Consider the following 21,917-nt stretch of genomic DNA (forward strand, 5'->3'; position numbering starts at 1 on the left):
GCAAAGAAAGCAACAGATCTGCCTTCATGACCAGTCAATAACCACTGGGGGGAAAGCCTTGTGAAGAACAGAGCTAAACTTGGGCCACCCTACTCTGTCTATTTAGAAAGGGGAAGTAATTAAACCACCCAGAATGCTCTCGAACATTTTAGGTGTTTAAATATCTAAGCCAAATATGCCAGGGAATGATGTTAGGCGAGAGAAACTTCTTTGCATTAATTAGAAGGTGGTGCTTGGTCCTAATACACATGAAAGCCATCAATATCCAGTTCTGCCTGAACAAAGAGGGACCTCCTACCTCAAGGTACATTTACCTTAATTGCGACTCTCAGAGCCTCGAAGTCCTTTCGCATTGAAATTATATGGACTTTTATCAGAAATGAGGTCAGCAGATTCATGACATTCATGATGGTTGTCTTTGCTTACACTGACTTTCAGCCACTTTAATACAGAAGTCACATTCAGCAATATATGTGTTTTCTTTCTCTTACATTGAACCTTGATCAAATTTGTTGTAATATCTGTAGTGGCTCCCAGAGATTAAATTAAAACAGCACGTAATTTATACTAATGTAGCTAATAAAATAATGATCCATGCTTTGAACAGAACCAGTTACTTCAGACCCAGGTAAGGGGTAGTGTGGCGTGCTGTGGATGGAGGAAGCTCTGTTACCAGCCACCATGAAAAGAAGCTGAGCTTTCCAGGGATGTGATTGGACCCAAATGGCAAAGTGACTCTTAGAGCATTTGTTTTGTTTTGTTTTTCTTTAATCCCTGCTTAAATGTGATTACCAAAATTGTCAGTTGATCAGAACTACAGTCACGGAACTGGAAAGTCTGAGTAGCAACCAGATCAATTCCCTCACAAGTTGTTTGGAGTAACTGAGACTCAGGTAAGAATGAACTTTCCCAGGTAACCACCAAGTCACAACATGGACCTGGTTCACTTCATCTTTACCTGGTGTCCTAAGCAAATTGTTAAGTGGTGACTCTGTCACATCCATGTGTGAGCTGGTGTCATGTGCCTTTGAAAGTTTAACTAGAGCTGGACTGCATTCTCCATCCTTTAGCAGCTAGTAAACCCAAGGCCTTCCCCCAAGACTTCTCTGTTTCCAAGGGTTTATATCCTCATGAAGACGGCACATTCTGATTTTCTGACCACCGGACTCTCAGCCTGACTGAGGTCCTCCCTCTGGAGTATGTTCTTATCTCTCCGCCTCACACTGCCTAGATGTGGAAAGTGTCCCCGTGCCTTGATTCCCTACAAATACCATTCTCATAATGCCGAATTTTTACCTTAACAGACCTTGCGACACTGTGATCCTTCATGAGAAATACATATATTTGATCCTCTTTCCTGTTTCTGGCACAGAGCTCCTAGACCCCTGGGGATTTCTTTTGTTACATTGATAAGGTAACTTTTAGAAAGCTCCTAGGCAACCTGGGGTGAGGACTGGTTGCCAGGGGAACCAACCTTAGGATTAGAGGGTTGGAAATTTCAGTCCACCCCCTCACCTCCAGGAAGGGGAGAGGGCTTGAGGTTGAATCAATCAGTCATGGCCAATGAGTTAATCCATCACACATATGTGTTGAAACCCCCATAAGAACCCAAAGGAAGGGGTTCAGAGAGTTTGCAGTTTTGGTCAGCCAGAACACTTCCAGGTGCCATTGTGCTTGGCCCAAGCTTTCTCCATCTAGAGGTTGATCCTTATATTTCAGTATCTTTCATAGTAGATCAGTAGTCTAGTGAGTAAATGGGTTTTCTGAGTCCTGGGAGCCACTCTAACAAATTAATCAAACCCAAGGAAGGGATCATAGGAACCTGACTTATGGCCAGTCCATCAGAAGCACAGGTGACAGCCTGGATTAGTGATTGGCACTAAAGTGGAGACCATTTTGTGGGACTGAGCACTTCACGTAATCTGATGCTATCTCTGGGTAGATAGTGTCAGAATTGAGTTGTGGGATACCCAGCTGGTGTCTGAGAATTGCTTGGTGTGGGGGAGAACCTCCATACAGGGGGAATTGGGTGCTGAAGATTCGTAGTGATGGCGGGGAAGCAGCGTCGCATCACCTCATACGGCAGCAACGCAATGTGAGATATTGCTGTATTTTAACATATACTTGTTCTGCAGCTGTCTGGAGCTGTAGGACCTGACTTGGATTCTGATGGTCTTGTGTCTTTCCTGAACCTTTGGACACTCACTTTACCAGATATCACCACTGAGAAGGAATCCATGTGGGTCAGTCCATGTGGGTCCCATCTTTTGAGGCGGCTTCTCTTCCCAATCTCTGTTTCTGGTAAAATACACACCACAAGGCAAGAGATCAGTTGTTCACATATTACAATTTGAAAGTACGTGTGCGAAGTTACCTGTCCATGAGGTAAAATTTGGTCAAAGAGCTAGTGGAAGAATAAAGATGCCAGCAGATTAATTCCCTCTCCTTCCCTGCTCCCCATGGATTATCCCAAGGCCTGTGGTTTCTGTAGAGTCATCTGGAAATATCCTTCAAGGCCAGGTGGCGAGCAGGCTTTCCTCAAAAGCCCTGGGTGGCCTGGTCGTGCAAAGTGAGTGTTTTCCTCCTACCGTCCCTTCCCTCACTCTCTTACTCCCCAGGGTTGAGCCTTCTCATAAAGCATTAGCTTGCAGGCTTTGCCTCAGGCTCTCTTTTCCAGGGAGTGTTGCCTGACGGGTTCCAGAAATCAGGGCCTTGAAGTGTGGCCTTGCCGTTGTATTGCGCTCTGTCTGAGAACAGTGCAGGCAGCAAGCGGTAAGGGCCTACGTCTTGGCCTGTGGGGCACCACAGTTTCTTACCTTCCCCTGTGGTCAGCTAGGGTGATGGATGAGTGTTGGGAGAACAAGGAGCTGCAGTGTGTAGCTAAGTGTGTGAGCAATGATGATTATACGACTTGTGGGGGAAAGCCACTTTTTTCTTTTTTTGGATTTACAAGGAAGATTCTATCAACATTTAAGCAAAAAAAAATAATTCCAAACTTAAACTATTCTGGAGTATAGATAAGGAGATGATATTCCTAACTTATGACACTAGCATAATGCTAACAAAGGTAGCACAAGAAAAGAAAAATGAGAGGTCATTCTCACTTATTAACACACATGCAAGACCATAAACGAAATATTAGCTGTCAAAATCAATGTACAGAAATGCTAATATATCATTACTGAGCCAGTTTTATTTCTTTTGTGGAAGCTTGATTTAATGTAAGAAAACAGATCAATATAGTTTTTCATACTATCAAACAAGAAAAAATATGTAATGACATTAATAAATAAAACTATTTGATAAAAATTAACATCCATTCAACATAAACAGTCTATGAGCAATCTAGGAAATAGAAGAATTACTGAAACCCTGGAAACATTCCCTGTAAGATTAGATAAACTACAAGGGTGCCTGCCGTCACTACCTGAGTTCAGCCTTGAATTAGAGATCCCAGCCAGCATGATAACCTAAGAAATAAAAGGAATAAGGATTAGAAAGGAATGATTCTAACTATGAAGGAATCCTAAAGTAATTTACAAATAAATTATTATAATTAAAATAAGTAACACATGTATATAGGTAAAAAATTAGATGGCATAAAATAAAAATATTTATCTATAATCATACCCAGAAACAACCAGAAGTAACATGTTGGTATGTTTTCCTATAATTTTTTTTTCTATTTTTTTTTAATAGAGAATGAATTTTTTCAAGACAAGAACACATGCTGGCTGATTCACTAGTTTTTGTAAACAAATGATAAGATAGAATTATGATTAGAACAATCAGTTTAACATGAAGAGCCATTTAGACTATAACAGGAAATAAAATGATAACATTCAGTTTATAGGATAATTTCTTTCATTGGTTTAAAAACATAATCTTTAAGAGGATTCAAATCTTTTCTTCTCTAACCACTAGGGAGAGCTTTATCTGCCATCAGTAGTTACTGAAATAACCTTTCTGATAGATTTCTTTCTTTCTTTCTTTCTTTCTTTCTTTCTTTTTCTTTCTTTCTTTCTTTTCTTTCTTTCTTTCTTTCTCTTTTTAGTTTTTATTTAAATTCCAGTTAACATACAATGTAATATTAGTTTCAGGTGTACAATATAGTGACTCAACACTTCCATACATCACCCAGTGCTCATCACAACAGGTGCCCTTCTCAATCCCCATCACCTGTTTCCCCCATCCCCTACTCATCTCCCTTCTAGTAACCATCAGTTTGTTCTCTATAGTTAAGAATCTGTTCCTTGGTTTCCCTCTCTCTGTTTTTCCCTTTGCTCATTTGTTTTGTTCATTAAATTCACAGTGAAGTCACTTTTCAAAATGGTATTAGAGGCATTCCAGAAAGAAAATAATGGAATTGTGCGAATTAGTTGCCAACTTAGGACATGATCTGAAGGCGAGAGCACCCTACTAACATTGGAGGACACTTAATCCTACAGCCACATGACACACTGTGCCAAAAATCAGACCCATCTGATCATAGTACTATAGGATCTGGAAAGGAAACTAAACACACAGATGCAAGAGGTTCCTGTGTCAATGTCAGGTCCCTCAAAAGATCCTCAAAGCCATTTGAGGGATGAGATTGGGAATTTCGAATCCTTGGATTCTCTTGAATCCTTCCAGTTGACAGAAGCAGATCCTTTAAGTTACCGGAAAGAAATGGCCTCACGTTTCCTGGAGAACCTGTGATGATACCTCCTACAGAAGGGGCCTCACAAGATGCAGTTTGACACCCCCACCCCATTGATTGATTGATACCCCCAAGGAAGTACGATCACTGCTTCAGAAAGAAATGTTAGATGCCAACAGTACTCAGGACCTGGATGATATATGCTGGCAGGTGCTGGGTGGGGTGGGGTGTCACAGGAGGGACTGGAGCTTGAGAATGTTCATGTAGGGTAGAATGTGGGTTTGCATATGGGGGGAAATCAAAGGGGCATGCACTTCTGACTGATGATATAAATTTTGTTAGAGACACCTGGAGCTTGTCCTAAGAGTTCACTGGTATGGTTCCCAAAATATCAAAATGGCCCAAAGAGGAGAAGAGGAACATGTCAGAACTTCTCAAGCATTTTGTTGGGAAGGTGTCAGATAGCTCAGGAAGGTAGGAATGTTAGAAGGGACTTTTTATGTGAAACCTGAGAACCTAGTACTGACCTTGTTCTCTCAGGAGAACATTCCTTTTACTAAGACAATAAGGTGTGCACTGGTGAGGGGTTCAACAGCATCCTTGAAAATGCTCTGTTGTGGATGTCCTCTGCATATCTAGATTGGTGGTGAGTGGGGACTGAGAGAAATGAAGTAAAAAGTATAGGTTTTCCATATTATGTGATTCTGGGGATAAGAAAATCTGCCATGTAACTGGGTTCCTCAATTTCAGTGGCAGTCATAGGGTTATGGAATAAGAGGGCGTGAGAAGCATGTACCCCTTAGAGGCAGTGCCCTGCCATAGTGGTCTGCCAGGCCGGAGTGGCAATCAGAGCCCACCAGGATCTAGGGCAGTAGTTAACAGATCACGGTGACGTGAGGCACTAAATAGATGGGCAGCTGTGGAGGGTATTCCTATGTTTCCATTCAGAAGAAAAGCAAGAGCTGCCAAGCAGAACCTAGGCAGCGGCCACTGTAGTGGAAAATTGTGGACTCTAGCTCAGATTACTGTTCTGCGTCAGTTCACTGACATGCACTCTTTGTAGAGGAGGTCAGGTCCCGTTGAGGAAAACCTCTAACCTCTGCAGTATCTCTTCAAGATAATTTCTCCTATCTTTCCATGAAGGTAATTACAGTCATACACCAGGAAGTCTGTACTTTAAGGAAGCGGGGGGGGGGTGTGTGTGATCAGATTTTAAGGAGTATTATATATGGTGCCTGAGCTGTCACTCAAGCCACGAAGTCCAAACACCATGATTGTTCCCCATATAGAAGGGGGTGCTTATAGAAGCCAAGCAAAACACTTTCCCTTCTTACAGTGGATGTAATGATTCTGTGGGTCCACTCTGTAGTGATTTCCCTCCCCAAAATATAAAATTGGAGTAAACATAATTTGCAGCTGGAAGAACATTTACCTTGGTTCTCTGACTTGTCAAAGAAGGGAGCCTCCTCTCTACACACACACACACACACACACACACACACACACACACATGTACACACACAAATATAAATCGGAAGTAATGCCATATTCTCTGAGGAAAAGAAGAGACAAGAGCTACCATCACACATGAAGGATTGGGCATTGCTGGTTGCATCTGTCTTCACTCAGTTGATCTTTCTGTCCTCTGCAAAAATAATCTGTATCATGACAGAGGATCACAGACAACCCTAACCAAAATGGGTGGTAACATGAATGGTAGCTGCTATGCTGAATGCCAGATAGAGCCTTCAGGCTTGGTGTGCTGCTATCGACTGGACAAGGTTTCCATCCTGATACCATTCAATAGGGATAATGAAAAGTAATTTGTCTTTGCACAGCAGGGAGAGCAGTACAACTTGTAGTCAATTCCACAGAGACCCTGAACATCTTGTTGGCCCCATCTATGGGTGACATTCTCTTTGAATTTTGCAGACAGGGTACCTATCACATTTGGAAGCCCTGCTCTGATCTATTTATCAGATAACTCAAAAGGCCCCCAGATTCTAGGGCACAGAGCAAGTGAGGACTCTGTAGCCGCTACTGGCTGTGATTTATGCCCTTTTTTTTTTACAATACTTTTTTATTATGATATGTTAGTCACCATACAGTACATCCTTAGTTTTTGATATAGTGTTCCATGACTCATTGTTTGCATATAACGCCCAGTGCTCCATGCAATACGTGCCCTCCTTAATACCCATCACCGGCCTATCCTAGTACCCCCCCCGAAGCCATCTGTCATGTAAGCCGTGGTATCAGCATGCCGTTCATGCTAGAGATCACTGTGGGGCCTGAGGCCGTTGAATGAAGCCTATCAATCCCTAGTAGGTGTATGTAGCACTGTCCCCTGTGGTTCAGGAGCAAGGTTAGTCCCTTCTCAGGCTACAACACTCTCAATTTGAGAAACAGCTTGTTTTATTATTCTGACCTTAGTATGGACTGAGACATGGGATACAACATAATTATGTGATCTCAGCCAATCATAATAAGCTGTGTGTTGTTGAATGCAGTGAGCCAAAAGTGGGGAGGGCATGGCGGTTCTCCATTGTGTGATTTAAGTGGTACATTTGGGAACAGATTTGGGCAGCTTCAGGAGGCATGATTTTGTGCCACCATTCTCCGTTTAAATTCTCCTCCCTCAAACCATGTCTGACAGGGAGGAGAAAAGACTGGAGTCTGGGTAATAGGGGGTTGGCATCATATGTGTCTTTGTTTCCTAGAGCTTCTGTAACTGAGTACCCCAGCCAGGTGCCTTCAAGCCATTGACGTTTATTCTTTCACTGTTCTGCAGTCTAGAAGTCTAAATCAAGGTGTCGGCAGGGTCATGGTCTCTCTAAGGGATCCAGGGGATAATCCTTCTTTGCCTCTTCTGGTTTCTGGTGTTTGTAAGCAGTCCCAGGATTCCTTGGCTTGTAGGTGCTGCCAACATCTACCTCTGTCATCAAATGACCGTCTTCTCCCCACGTGTCTGTGCATCGTCTGCTCTCTGTGTCTCTTTCCAAATTTTCCCTTCTTTAAAAGGACATCAGTCAGATTGGGAACACCCTAAGGACCTCATCTCTGCTTGATTACATCTACCAAGGCCCTATTTCTAGAAAAGAATGTCTTCACAGGTAATGGGGTTTAGAACTTTAATATATGTTTTTGCGGGACACAGTTCAACGCGTAGATTTCGCTAGCTTCAGACGTACCGCTGGCACGTTATATCTGCAGCTTAGGGAAATGCAGTGATAAATGGAAATCTTTCCAGTCAGAAGAGCTTGGAGTTATCTATGCTTATAGAGGGAAAGGTGACCTGATGTATAGACGGTAACACCTGGGCAGTGGCAAAGGGATCCATCAGTCAGTCAGGAGCCTGGATAGAACCTGATTGGTATGTTGGGAACAAAAATACCTGGGCAAGAGGTATGTGGATGAACTCTTAGTAGTGGGGATAATGTGTATGGACTTTTGATGTCACTCAGCCATTCTCCTCGGCCTCCTCAAGTTTTACGCATCGTACGCATGGATAGAGTGGCCTTAGTAGCTGGGATGGAGAGTATATACAGGTGCAAGGCATGGGTGCCTCCCAACAAGGCTGATCCTTCTAGAAGCAACCAATGCTGAGCCTCAGACCAGCCTTCATTTGGCAGGGAGACCTTCCGGCCTCTTAGTGGCAGGTCAGTCTCACAGTCCGCTCATTCCATCTTAGGTGGGGCAGCAATTTTTTACCAGAGTTTTTACGTATTTTAGATACTGAACTTCCTCCACTGCCAGCAATATAAGGTGGAGGTATCAACACCCAAAGGTTTATAGAGAGCCTTGACCATCAGCATCATAGCTGCCATGTCATTGCCTTAAACCAAGAGATCAATTTTTAGGCAAGGAAGTTACCCTTTGGGCTTATGGCTATCGATTTCACTAGTCCTATTGTGTGTTCCCAAGATGACAGGACAGAATCCTCAGCTGGAGATAAGCTTGTGGACAACAGTTTGTGGGGATGAAGCACTGTGCTCTGGTGTTTATGCTCAGTGTAGGAATGGTGGAGTATGGTTCTGTGTGCTGTTATAGTACACAGTGTCAGGACGTTGGTCATTTAGCTATCACCCCAGTGACCAACTCCTGGATTTGTGTTTCCTGTTTCTCTTCCAGCTTAACATAGGCTCCTCCTGGTTAGAACTCTTGGTCCTCAAAGGAGGAATTTCCTGCATGGGGAAGAGTAGGCTCTGACAGACAGCTCACAGTGTTGTCTTGCTCTGTCCAAAGAGCAGGCAAAGAAGGGAGTTGGGTTTCTGGCTGGAATCTCTGGCTGTGTACCCATTCTCTTAAGGAAACCCACAGGAGAGGGTGTGCTATTTGCCTTCCCCTGGGACCACTGAAGACAGCAGGTGGCACATGCAGGAACTGGGAAAGATTTCACTTTAATTGTGTATTGTATTTATTATTGTATTTTCTCTATATTATGATGTTTTGACATCATAAAAACCCTTTCTGACTGTCCCTTCCTGGGGTAGCCAATTCCTAGAGATAACAAGGGCTCAGCTGGGAGCATGCCTTTGGAGAAGTAATCAAGGTAGAGCCCTTTCTTCTCTCTCTGGCCCTTGCACCCCAGGAGTCAGTATTATTCTGCCTTAATCATCCAAGGGCATCTAGGCACCAGGCTATTAGAGACTGCTTTTCCGTGGAAACCCCAATAAAAGTCATGGCCTAAGCACTCCCCTTGTCCCTGTCTTTTGCCTCCTGATACCTTCCTGTGTGCTTCCCCATGTGGCCCTGAGTGCTATACTGGGCCTCCCATCTCTAGGGCACCTGTGAGTATAATAAACTTTGTTTTTCTGAGCAACTTTTGTTTCTCAGAAACTTTTGTTTCTCTCCCCTGTCTCCTCTTGTGGCTGTACCTGACTGATCCGGTCATGCAAGAATTTTAAAAAATCGGGACACATCTTGACCAATAGGGGATTGAGATGGGAAATTGCCAGCAGATAAATTTCCTTCCCATCTCTGCCTTCAATGGTGTTTCATGAAACTGGGCCCAAAGATGCACGGTGGGGCTGAACACCAGTCAGTTTTTGTTTTTTTTTTAATCTTCATGAAATTAATTATTCAATTATACATCACTTATTTCCTTCCCATCCTTTCCTGATTCACTCCCATCCTCCCATACATTTGCTGCCCTGGGATTGCACTGATCAAATATTAGAATTTAGATTTTTTCTGAAGTGTTATTTTCCCAGGACCTTACTAGCCGACTGTCTTCCCCAAACCTCCCATCTCTCCATAGATGGTGCTACGAGTCTCTTTCCCAAGACTTTGTTCTTCCCTTCTTGAGCTACAGAAAATTGTGGAATTCCTGCTCTCATCTTTGTTACTGAGCAGTCCAGCTCTCTGTCTCCCTCAGGAGGATCCCAATAAGACTGTGCCCCAAAGATCACATCTTGTTTATCATGCCTACACCTAATTTTTGTTTGAAAGGAAAACATTGTTGAACTCTATGGCAAGATTTTTCCCCCCTCTTGACTGAATGTGTAAGTATTTGAGATGCATCAAAATGCCCATCTCCCAAAATAGTCTCCCCTTTCCTCTGCTTTGTGCTCAAGTTCTCATCTCCTTGCTGATCTAACTTCTTGCTTTGGGTTCAACGGATATGGGGATGAGGTAGCCATTTGCTGTGTCTGATGAGTTGCCTGTGATGGCCTTTTGACAGTGTTCCTTTCTTTTTTTCCAAGACCACAGAGATTGCAGTGGACTACATAGAGTTATTTAGACAGGATCTGGATACAGAACAGCTCTCTTCCAAGCTTGGAAGTCCTGAGATTTAAGCTTGGATGAGTGCTTAGTTTAGCGCTCTAGGGCTACTCTTTCAAATCTTAGAGATTCTTTCTTTTAGTCTTGTGTATCTTGAAGATTTATTGGCCTTCATAGCCCCACTGCCACTCTGAAGCTCCAAGTTAACAAGTTTTAAGCAAGTATGTACTATACAGTGGTCACTGTGCTAGATATCTGGGACAGGGGTTAAAGTAGCTGTTGTGGTCTCTGCCCTTAGAAAGGTGGACACTGACATAGTATTAGAAGTAATTATATGATTGCTAGGGGAAATGGCTTATAAGGTCCTTAACGATATGGCCCTGTCACTGCTGGGACTTCATTGTCTATGCCTCTCCCCCCTGCTCATGTAGTTCTAGCCACATTGGCCTCCTTGCTGCTCTGGAAGACCCCAAGTGTGCTCATCTCTCAGGACCGCTTCACCCCTGTCTTTGTGGTCCCCAGGGCTCACGTGGCGCTCCTTTGCTCCTCCCCTCATACAGGTCTCTGGTCAAATATTCACTTTTGAGCAAGGCCTTCCTTGATCACCGATCCAGAGTAGTAAGCCTTCCCTCGCTCCTGCCCTCCCTACTGCGCTTCTCCCTACCGGCGCCCCACCTCTCCCTTTGCTGTTCGATTGTTTTCTTCCTCAACTCAGAAGAATATAAGCTGCTTGAAGGCAGTGTGTTTGAAATGCTTTGCTCGCTGTTTTCTCTCAGCTTAGAACAGTGCCCAACACATCATAGAAACTCCATAAATAGGTGTTGAACAAATGAAGAATGTAGAGAAAATTTTCAGAATGTTTTTGTTGGTTTTCTCCCACCTTGATCTGGCTATTGACTGGGTTTTAAGGTTTGTGTCTTTGAATAGCTGAGTATTTTTCTCTTTCCTGTTTCTAGTTCTGGGGTCAACAGGCAGGTGTTGGGGCTCTGCAGCACTCGGGGATCCCAGGAAGACAGGGAGGGGCTAATTACCTGCCTGGTACACGGGAATGCTTGTGAAGACACCCTAGTTAGAAGGAGAATTGGCCAGCTGCGGGAAACGCCGGGCAGGTGAACATGCGACTTAGCACGACCTATTCCTCTGAGCTCGGTGAAAAGGAATTGCTTCTAAGGGTGAGCAGGCTGGTTTATTCAGTGAGTCTTGTCTGTTAGCAGTGGCGTGGATTCAATCTGGGGCTGAGAGACAGCCTGGAAGAAAGGGACAGATAAATCAAAGACAGATCAGTCCTGAAGGAACTTCAAATCCAAGCAATTGCTTGACCAGATTGGCAGTGGGTGATACAAATAGAGGAAAAGAAGAAAAAATAGGATTCCAGGTAACAACATCCTTAAAATTTTACTTTTTCTCCTCTTGCACAAAGCTCATTCCTATCTGTGTGCCCACACACCTGTAGTTCCCTTTGCCCGGGCAGTAACATGCTTAACTGTCAAGCTCAAAGTTCAGCGTGTGCATCTGAGAAGCATTCCCCAGTTCCTGTAGGGGATGCATTACTCCCTCCTCCACACCCTCAACACCCTTTGTGATGATCTTTGTTCTTATCATTGATCAGTGTGTGTGCAGGTGTGTGTGTGTATGGGTGCATGTGGGGGGGGGTGTGCATGCATGCGTGTGTGTACCTCAGAGGCACAGTCTGTATCTTCCTTCTCTTTTGAACTCTGTGGCAACTCTTCTCCCAATGCCAGCTCCTACACCCAGAGATCTGGTTCTAGGGTGGTGTTTATACTCTCCAGGTGACTGAGAAAAAGTGCTAGAAAGAAGACTGATGTCAGCCACCCAAATGGAAAGGTTGTTGACCACTTGGAAGGTCTAGGTCAGTTCACAGAAGAGGAGCTTATTGGTATAAGGGAGAGTCAGATTCTTGTAAGTAAGAACTCTGAAACACTCTTGCAGGCTTATCTGTCAAATGCCCCCCATGCCTCGCAGAGAGACTCTAAGTCATTGCCGGAGAAACTGTGGAGTTCCTCAGATTCGACTTTTTGGGAAGCTCATCCAGCAGCATGGGTACTTAGCAGTGACAATTATGGCAACGTCACAGTGGAGCATAGCTGTGGTGGCACAATCAGGAGCCTGCAGCACCACTGGGAGAAAGCTTGGAGTCCATTCACACATATCAGCCACTGTAGGAAGACTGACATTCTTAGGGTAAATTCCAGCAATAAGATGAAAACACTGACGGTTCTGTGGACAGAGATACTGGGTTCCCTTGGAAGCCCAGGCTGAATTCCCTGAGGGGAGGAGGCAAGAACTCTTCTGGGAGACAACACATAATATAAGAGAGCATCTGTGAAAACACATCAAGTGCCCCGAGGACCTCCTTTCAAAAACAATCCTGTAACCTGGAAGAGTGCTGGACGCTTAGCAACCATGGACAGAGACAAGAATCCGAGCAACGCAGTTGAAAATTGTTACTATCATTCTTCCTTTATGACACCTGGGGAAACCTAGGTACAAAATAAAGACAAAAGTTATTTCTCTTCTCTGTTAGGTGAACCTGAAGCAATCTATTTTTCACTCTCTGGACTCTTAATTGTGTTCCTTTGCTTAAATAGATCCTGCATTTACAAAGAAAATATTGTACCCCGGGGAGAGCAAAGCTTATGCTTTCTCACGTTGTTTTCCTTCTCCAAATGCTGCCGTGGTAATATGATTTCATATTTAAATAGTGCTTTAAAGTGGTTTGTGCGGCTTTTGTAAACATCTTTCAGCTCATGTTTGCCCCAAAGCTTTCTATGAGCAGACAGCACTGTTCACATTCCGCAGATAAGGCTGCAGCTCAAAGATAGTGAACTGCTTGAGGTCACACGTCTAAGAGGCCGGGCTTGGGATCAGTACCCAGGCCTCCTATTACTAAGCTGGTGTCTTTCCTCAACATTACTGACTTTTGAACAGAGAGGTAAATAGGAAATAATGTCATTCAAACAGCACCGAACGGTAACAGCTAAGTGATGATGACGGAAGTCGACTCCATTGTTAAATATGGTTTATGTTTTGTAGCTGAGGGAAAGTTCCCCGCAGGGGGATGCTGCTTGGTAACGTGGAATTAGGTGGCCAAGAGGTGTCATTGAGAGAAGATGAGGTATGTTCAGGGATGTGATTGAAAATTGGAAAGGAAGGTGTCTGGAGAGGCAGCAAAGCAATGGTATTCTTTGAAAGCCCCCGAGTCTCAGGAAGAGTAGTCACAGAGAATCCAGAGAAACAGTTCAGTAGTGAGCAAGTGACTGGTGTTGCATATTGATAACAGGACAAGAATGCTGTGTCCAAGTACCTAGAAACAGAAGGCGTTTGCTGGAGATAGCGTAAGCTTTGCTCTTTGGAATTCTGCTTCATTTTCCCTGATTAAGTAAAGAATACCTTGTTAGGGATAGTATTATAAAATGGTCATAAGCTGTAAAAGGAATAGTGCAGGAAAATAGAAGGTGCTATGAGAGAATAGGACAAGGAAACCAAATTCGAGCAGGGGCAGAAAGACACCATTCATCAAGGATGTGGCAATGGATCGAAACCCTGAACGTGTATGGCCTAAACCTTGAACTGTCTGGAATGTATTTTGGGGTAAATGTAAAGTTGCCATGAATGTGTAATTTAGTGCACATTTTCTAACATAGGAATTACTGTACTATGCTTTCTATTAAAGTTTTTCATTCAATATCAGATAATATATGTTATTAATCATATGCAAATGTGTGCACACACATATTGATACATGATTTTGAGAGCCAAATTATAGGACAATAGGAGGAGTATTCATAGAATTACACTGATGAAAACTGTCATCAACTCTACAAATGAAGTACTAATTCCTGTAGTTTTTGTTTTGTTTTTTTTGTTTTTTCTTGTAATGCTGGTCTTGTAGGATGAATTTGGATGCTTTCCTTCCTCTTCCATTTTTTGGAATAGTTTGAGAAGAATACATCTGAACTCTTCTTTACATGTTTAGCAGAATTCACCTGTGAAGCCATCTGGTCCTGCGGTTTTGTTTGTTGGGAGTTTTGGATTCCTGATTTCATTTCATTGCTAGCAATTGATCTGTTCAAATTCTCTCTTTCTGATTCGGTTTAGGAGGGTTTTAGGTTCTAGGAATTTATCGATTTCTTCTAGGTTGCCCTTTTGTTGGCATATAGTTATTCATAGTACTCTTGTAATCCTTTGTATTTCTGTGGTGTTGTTATTTCTCCCCCATTTCTGATTTTATTTATTCGACTCCTTTTTCTTTTTTTTCTTTTCCCCAAAGGGTGGGGAGGTGAATCTAACTAAAGGTTTATCAGTTTTATGTTCAAAGAATCAGCTCCTGGTTTCATTGGTCTATCCCCGTATGGGTTTTTTTTTTTTTTTTTAAGTCTTTATTTCTGTCTGCTCTAATCTTTATTATTTTCTTCCTCCTACTGGCTTTAGGCTTTGTTATTCTTTTTCTATCTCCTGTAGGTGTAAAGTTAGGCTGTTTATTTGAGATTGTCCATGCTTCTCAATGTAGGCCTGTATTGTTACACTCTTCCCTCTTAGAACAGCTTGTGCTGCATCCCAAAGATCTTGGACTGTTGTGTCTTCACTTTCATTTGACTCCAAGTATGTTTTGATTTCCTGGTTGACTCATTCATTGTTTAGTAATATGTTATTTAGCCCCCAAGTATTTGTGTTCTTTCAGATATTTTTCTTGTGTTTGGTTTCTAGTTTTATCCATTGTGGTCAGACACATGCATGATTGAGACTTGTTTTGTGGCCTAACATGTGATCTGTTCCAGAGAATGTTTCATATGCACTTGACAGAGTGTGTATTTCACTGTTTTTTGATGGAATGTTCTGAATATATCTGTTAGGTCCATCTGGTCCAATGCATCATTTAAAGCCACTATTTCCACTCCAAAAATAAAATATTAATTTCTACATATTTTTTGAATACTTTTGGCAGTTCAAGAAAAGAGTCATTTCCCTCTAAAACTTTACAAGTGTATTTACAAGTTTTCTTAGAAGTTTATTTGGGTTTACAATTACTTTGTACCTCTACTATATTGCATAGATTCTGTTATCTCTAGGAAAATGTGTATGTAAGTTACCGAGTGGTGTAAGACGGACTGTTTCAGTTCCAACAGCAGTCAGGGCTCATATTTAACATGAGCAAGTTTGTCTCAAGCATTAATGTATACCAATTTAAAATTTTAAAAAATTAATTCTTACATATTAGTTTCAGGTGTACAATACAGCAATTCAATAATTCTCTACATTACTCAGTGCTCATCATGATAAGTGTGCTCTTAAAACCTTAATGTACACCAATTTTTATATCACTACTTCCCTTGCTCAAACCCTGGCACCTCCCTCTTTCCTTTATCTTTCCTATTTCTGGTCCTATTTCTCAGATTTGGGATTTGGGATCCACTCAGCTAATGGCCATTCCTAGTCTCCCACTCCTGTATCTCTGGTCCCACTGCTGACGGGCTCTGCGTTTGCCCAGTGGACTCTTAAAGTATTCTTAGTCACCAATCTCATGTTTCCTCTAAAGGCAGAAGCTGGAGCTTTTCTTGTAGAAAGGGGGAAAAAAAATCAGCCAGCACAACATCACTAGAGGAAATTCCTGATTGTTTCCTTTAGTAATCACCTGGCAGAAGTATTTACCTTTAAACCAGCAAGGTCGCATAGTGGGATCTTAGTACCCACTGTTTGGGTTAACTGGGTATTTCAAAGATTTTTCAGACTTCCTTGTGATAAATATTTGGTCTTTTTCAGAGGCAAGGCTGTGGGCTGCTCGATGACAGGAACCACATATTATCGTTCACTCTGACAGCCCCCAAGCTTGCCAGGGTGGACACATTTGAACAAGTGAATGAAATGAGTAAACAAATGAGCGGGGTGTAAAATTGTCAATTCCTCTTTGTTATTGCACTCTTGTGTTCCCCTCCGGGCGGGAATTCCAGTGTGGGAGATTTGTTCTGGAAGTTTCTTCATCAATCAGGAGAACTTCTGTTCTCTTAAAGGGAAGGCAAATTGCTCTTGCTGTTGGAGGTAGTAATACAGGCATGTGGGTGTGAGTGATGGGGAAGGAAAAGCAGATTGCAGAGTGAAAGGGGTTTTGCCAAAAGCATTTGGAGAAAGTAAGAGAGCTGTGGAAAGCAAATTGTTGCCTTGTACTATGCTCTTGGTTTTGTAGAGGGAACGTGTTGATTCAGGAGTCAAGAGAATTCATCTTAGGATGTAACAGCAGGGGCACACTAATATGTAAATGTGGCACAGAAAATATTTTTTCTTTATCTTTAAAAATGTTGTCTTGGGGCACCTGGCTGGCTCAGTTGGTAGAGAATGCAACTCTTGACCTTGGGGTTGTAAATTTGAGTCCCATGTTGGGTGTGGAGATTACTTAAAATCTTTAAAAAAATTTTTTTCTTAAAATACATACTAATAAGCTTTGGTGAAATATAGAGGAAGAACTATCCAAAATGTGTCCTAAGCAAACAAAGTATAGGAAATGAAATTTTACTGTCGATTTCTACCAATTTGCAGTGTATAAAGTGCAACTTCATTCCTACAAAAAAAAAAAAAAAATGTTGAGAACCACTATGAATGGGGCAATGAACAATGAACAAAGAAAACGGTATTTTAGCCCTGTTGGTAAGGAGGGAGAAACAGACAAAGGTTATGATAGATACAGTGTTTCAGATGCCCAAGAGTGTTGCAGAGAGAAGCAGGCACGGGAGGCTGGGAATGGGGGCGTTTGGGGGAGAAGCCTTGAGGGGATGCCATGTTTGTGTGGAGTCCTGGAGATCTGCGTGAGGGACTGGCTGGTTCTCGGTGAAGTACTTTCCAGCCACAGGGAAGAGTGAGTACACAGGTTTTAAGAGAGGTGTGAGCTCACTGTGCAGCGGCACCCAAGCAGAGCAAGCAAGATGCTGTAAATTCACATATGCCCCAAGCAAACCCAGTACCTGGGGTGTCCCTACTATGGAACCCTCACTCTTCCCTCTGGATGCCTCACTCCTCCCTACTAGATACAAGTCAGCCTGACCTAAAACCAAGTGAGGGCACCAGTGAATGACCTTATGTGAAAAAGAATGAAAATAATTTTACTTAGGGAAAAAATACAGAAAATAAGTTCTAATATTTTCTTTCTGCGACCAATGGATATTTTTGTTCACTATATTTTAGGGATCAGTCTCCACACCTTCCACTTTCCTTGTGTGTTTTGATAACTAATAAAAGTCAAATAGTTCTTGTTAGACCCAAGCTTAGCATTATCTCCAAACTCTGTTGAGTCTCAGGCTGAATTGCTTCCTATCAGCCCTCTCCCCAGTACGTGTGGGTCACATTTGGACATCAGGGTAATTTAAAATACAGTTATACTGTATACATACTGTATACAGTATACTGACTTCTGTCCTGCAAATAAACCAGCCATAAAGAAACCAACCAAATAAGTTAAAGGGGAGAGTGAATGAGTGCGTGTGTGTCCTCGTTTGCATACACAAGCCCTTGTGCAAATGCATTCCAAAGGGAAAGCTGAAATGGACATTTGCATGGTTATTAGTTAAATCAACTAATGTAAAAGTCAAATTTAGAGCCATTAATTTAGAGACCCAAGAACTACACCTTGGTCTCTCCTAGGGAATGAGTGTTGTATAGAGTGTGTCCTGAGAATTTGGTCATTTTAGGATGGAGCCATGTGTTCTAAATGTTTCTAAGCAGTGGAGGAGAAGGAATACAGGACTGGACCTCGGGGAGGTGCCAGCTTTTCTTGTTGCTACAACCATCGGACCTCAAAGAACTGTGGCTTGTCCCACAGGAAAACCCAAATGGAATATTTCACTTGGGCTAGGGTAGAAAGACTCGTTACATTTGAATTTTGTTTTGTTCATTTTTATTTATTTATTTTTATCTGAAGAATAAATGTCACATTTTGTATCACCCTCCGGGAATGCCCAGAGACACCTCTGAATATTCATTAGTCCCCCTGACAAAAAATAGAAAGTGATCATTAGGTAGCCAGGTAGAGTGTAATTGTAGAAAAACAAATGGAATTCACAGGGAGCGATCTTCTAAGGGAAGAGAAGCATAAATCAATGAGAACTTAATGTGAGTCTGAGATCTCAAAACAGTCGGGTTTCTCCTGTCTTTCTTTTGTTAAATATATTCTTTTATTCTCCACTTAAGAGACAGGATGTAGAGGCATACCCCCTGTGCGTGATTCTGAAAATAGTACGTGGTAATGCTGTTTAGTAAATTATATTTTAGATGCAAAGGGGAACGTGAGATTTAAAAGACCCTTCTAGTTGGTCTGTATAAAGTAAATGCGGGTTTTCTCCTAGTTATCATTCTGTTATAGCAAGTCATTTTTATGAGCTGGTTATTCTAAGGGAAATACCCACGGTGGTATGGGAAATGAAACTTAATTTTGCCCAAAGCAAGAAAAAGGTGAATTACCTGTGCTACTGTTTTAGAGGTTTGTTGACGGTGTGTTTGAGGTATTGGCCCTGATTAGAGAGCTGTTACTGCAGGGCTCCCCTGGAGAAAAGCAGGGCTTGTGCAATGTAAACATGCCTGGGGGAAATGCAAACACAATTTCATTTACTAATTGCTGTAATCAAGGCAAGGCTCATAAATCGTGAGCTTTGAAAAAGTATAAACAGAAATAATAAATTGATTAATCATCTACAAAGACTTCAGACTACATTCACCATTGAAGCATTTTCACGCTATGCTGTGACCTTAAGTTAGTTAATGGCTGTTTTTCTACCTTATTTGTCGATTGTTTATAAAGAGGCAGGGGACTGTAGAGACTGACAAAGCATTGAGAGGAAGAAGCATCAAAGATAACTCCTAGAATGGAAAACATGACTTGTGTTCATGGGCCAGACTCAGAAGACCTTGAGCTTTTGCACTGCATTTGCAGCTCAATCAGCAACAAATGAAAGCAACATGGGGAACCTTTCTGAGAGCTCTGTAGGGAACCGTGGGGTGTCCAGCCCAATGAAAGAGGACATGTTAAAACTCCCACGGAGACGGTAGAATTCCGTGTATGATTTAACAGGATAGAAAGATGAATTATGACTAGCATTAACTAAAAAGGTAAATACGAATCCCCTTGCCCTGTTGGAACTAACCACTTAAGAACCAAGTCAGTTTCACTCTCAGTTCATGTCCCTGAACCATATTTAAACTCTGTGCATGGGGAGTACAGGCCTTGGGGTCCTTGACAGTACCTGAGGGAATCTGGAACTGGGAGGGTCAGTGGAGTCTGGGAATGTCCACAGGTGAGGAGAAAGACAGGGGAATTAGGATCCTTTTAATAACTGGCTATTGTGGAATGTTCTTTCGAAGTCTTTCCTTTGGTTTCCAGTTGCTATTCATAATTGCAAGTGTTACAAAGATGGCAAGACAGATAAGTGGAGACGGATAAAAGAATCTGTGTAATGCTGTGAGGAATGTTTCTATTCCTTAGGGTTTGGGTAACTAAGGAGAACTGAGTGAGAACAGATAGTTGAAAGCATGTATTCTAAATCATTCACATGTTTATTCAGATCTCTTAATAATAACATAATGTACTAATTTGATAAATTACCATTTACACAGTTTTTACACATTATCCTCTAATTAATAATAATCACGCATAATTATTTTATTTAGTATATGCCAAATATATTTCCAATCACTTTATATGCATTAATTCATTTAATTATAAAATCCCATGATTTACGACTTTTTTTTTTTTTTTAAATCATATCAACTTTTCAGATAAAGATCCTGGATCAGAAACCTAAATGAACTTGTGCAGTATCAGTCTGAACCGTGGAGGGTAGGGCTGTCTGATTTCAAACCCCATTCTTCAATCTATACCAGTGTTGTCCAAACATTGTAATCCCTTCTCTTTTATTCTGTTTTATTTTTATTTAAATGCTGAATGAGACCCACTGAACTAATTTCAGGACCCACTAATTTGATCCACTGTTTGAAAAATCCTGCCCTGAGCAATATGCTTCATTACAGCAATGTTGAGAGTTTAGGGAATGCTTTTGTGTGTGGGCACCTCGTTTTATCCAAATAGCACTGCTCTGCAGGAGATCAAGTAGGTCCGAAAACTACATTTCAGTGCTGCTGCCAGGGTCTCCTAGCTAGTGTGTGATCAAATTAGGACTTAAACCTACGACTCTGGCTCAGAATTCTCACTTCTGCTTAGCCCCACTGATCCAAGCCATGGTCCTCGCTTACCAGGGCCATTTCAGGACTCTCCAGCTCTGTGTGTCTCCATCCCGCCAAGACCCCATTCCGCACAGAGGAGCCTCAGTGACCCTTGCAACACCTGAGTCAGGTCATGCCACTCCTCTGCTCAAAACCCTTCAGCTGGTGCAGGTAGAGCGTGGCCTGGAAGGCTCACAGCCACACACAGACATGCCCACCTGCACACAGAAACACACATACACCTACATATGCCCACTCACATCCAAACAACACATACACCTGTTCATGTGCATGCAAACACACAAACACATAGATACACACTCTGTACTTTATTTGGTTGGTCTGTTTCTAACTGGTTTATTTTCAGTAAAGAAATCGTTGCATAATTATAGTTTAAATTATCCTCAAGTCCAAATGTGTTTAACACATACTGGAGAGAGGGATGATGAGAAGCAGTTTAGCCTGACGCTCAACAGTTTGGAGATAATGCCAAGCCTGGTAATAAAGAACTATTTGAATATTATTAGTCATCATAACACACAATGAAAGTGAGGGATGTGGAGTCTGATCCCCAAAATGATGAACTGATCAGGAATATCTGTTGGATACAAAAAGAAAATATTAGAACTTATTTTCCATATTTTTTTTCCTAAATAGAACAATACTAGTTTTCTTTAGTCATGGGTGCCCTCACCTGGTTACACGTGCACCTGACTTGTGTCTGGTGCTGAGGACTGAGCCATCGGGAAGAGTGGGTTTCACAGTCCGAGGCAGTGGTCAGGGTCCGTCAGGCACCGGGTTGACTTTGAAGTTGTGTAGCCTAAGTCACTTTGCCTTTGTCTGGGAAGGTGGATCTGTAGATTATCCAACTTTAACCAAACCAGCCCTCAGAAGACGTCAAAACAAACAAAAGTATTCCCACAAGAAATTTATAGAACAAAATACCAACAGTGAGGCAAGCACAGATGAACACCAGGAAAATAGCAGGAGCTCATCATAAACCGCAGACATCGTTTCATCTTCGAGATGGGTGATCCTTTCACACCCAGATATCAAAACAAACTCCCCTTAGGGAGCAAGTATTAGTTTGGAAACAGTTTTTTTGTTTTGTCGTTTCTTTTTCCTCTTCTATTCTTAATCATAGCCATTTTTTCATAATTTTTGTTTCAGAAAATTATAGAAGTATGTCCACTCTGGAAGCTTTACATATTTACACACTGGAAAAAAAATAACATTGGGAATAAATTTTAAAATCTTTGAAATGATGAGGCATATTAAGTATCTCTTAGTTTTTAGAAAAATTTTAGATTTACAGAAAAATTGCCAAGTT

This window comes from Ursus maritimus, unplaced genomic scaffold, assembly GCF_017311325.1.
Source record: "Ursus maritimus isolate PB19 unplaced genomic scaffold, ASM1731132v1 scaffold_28, whole genome shotgun sequence".
NCBI classification, from domain to species: domain Eukaryota; kingdom Metazoa; phylum Chordata; class Mammalia; order Carnivora; family Ursidae; genus Ursus; species Ursus maritimus.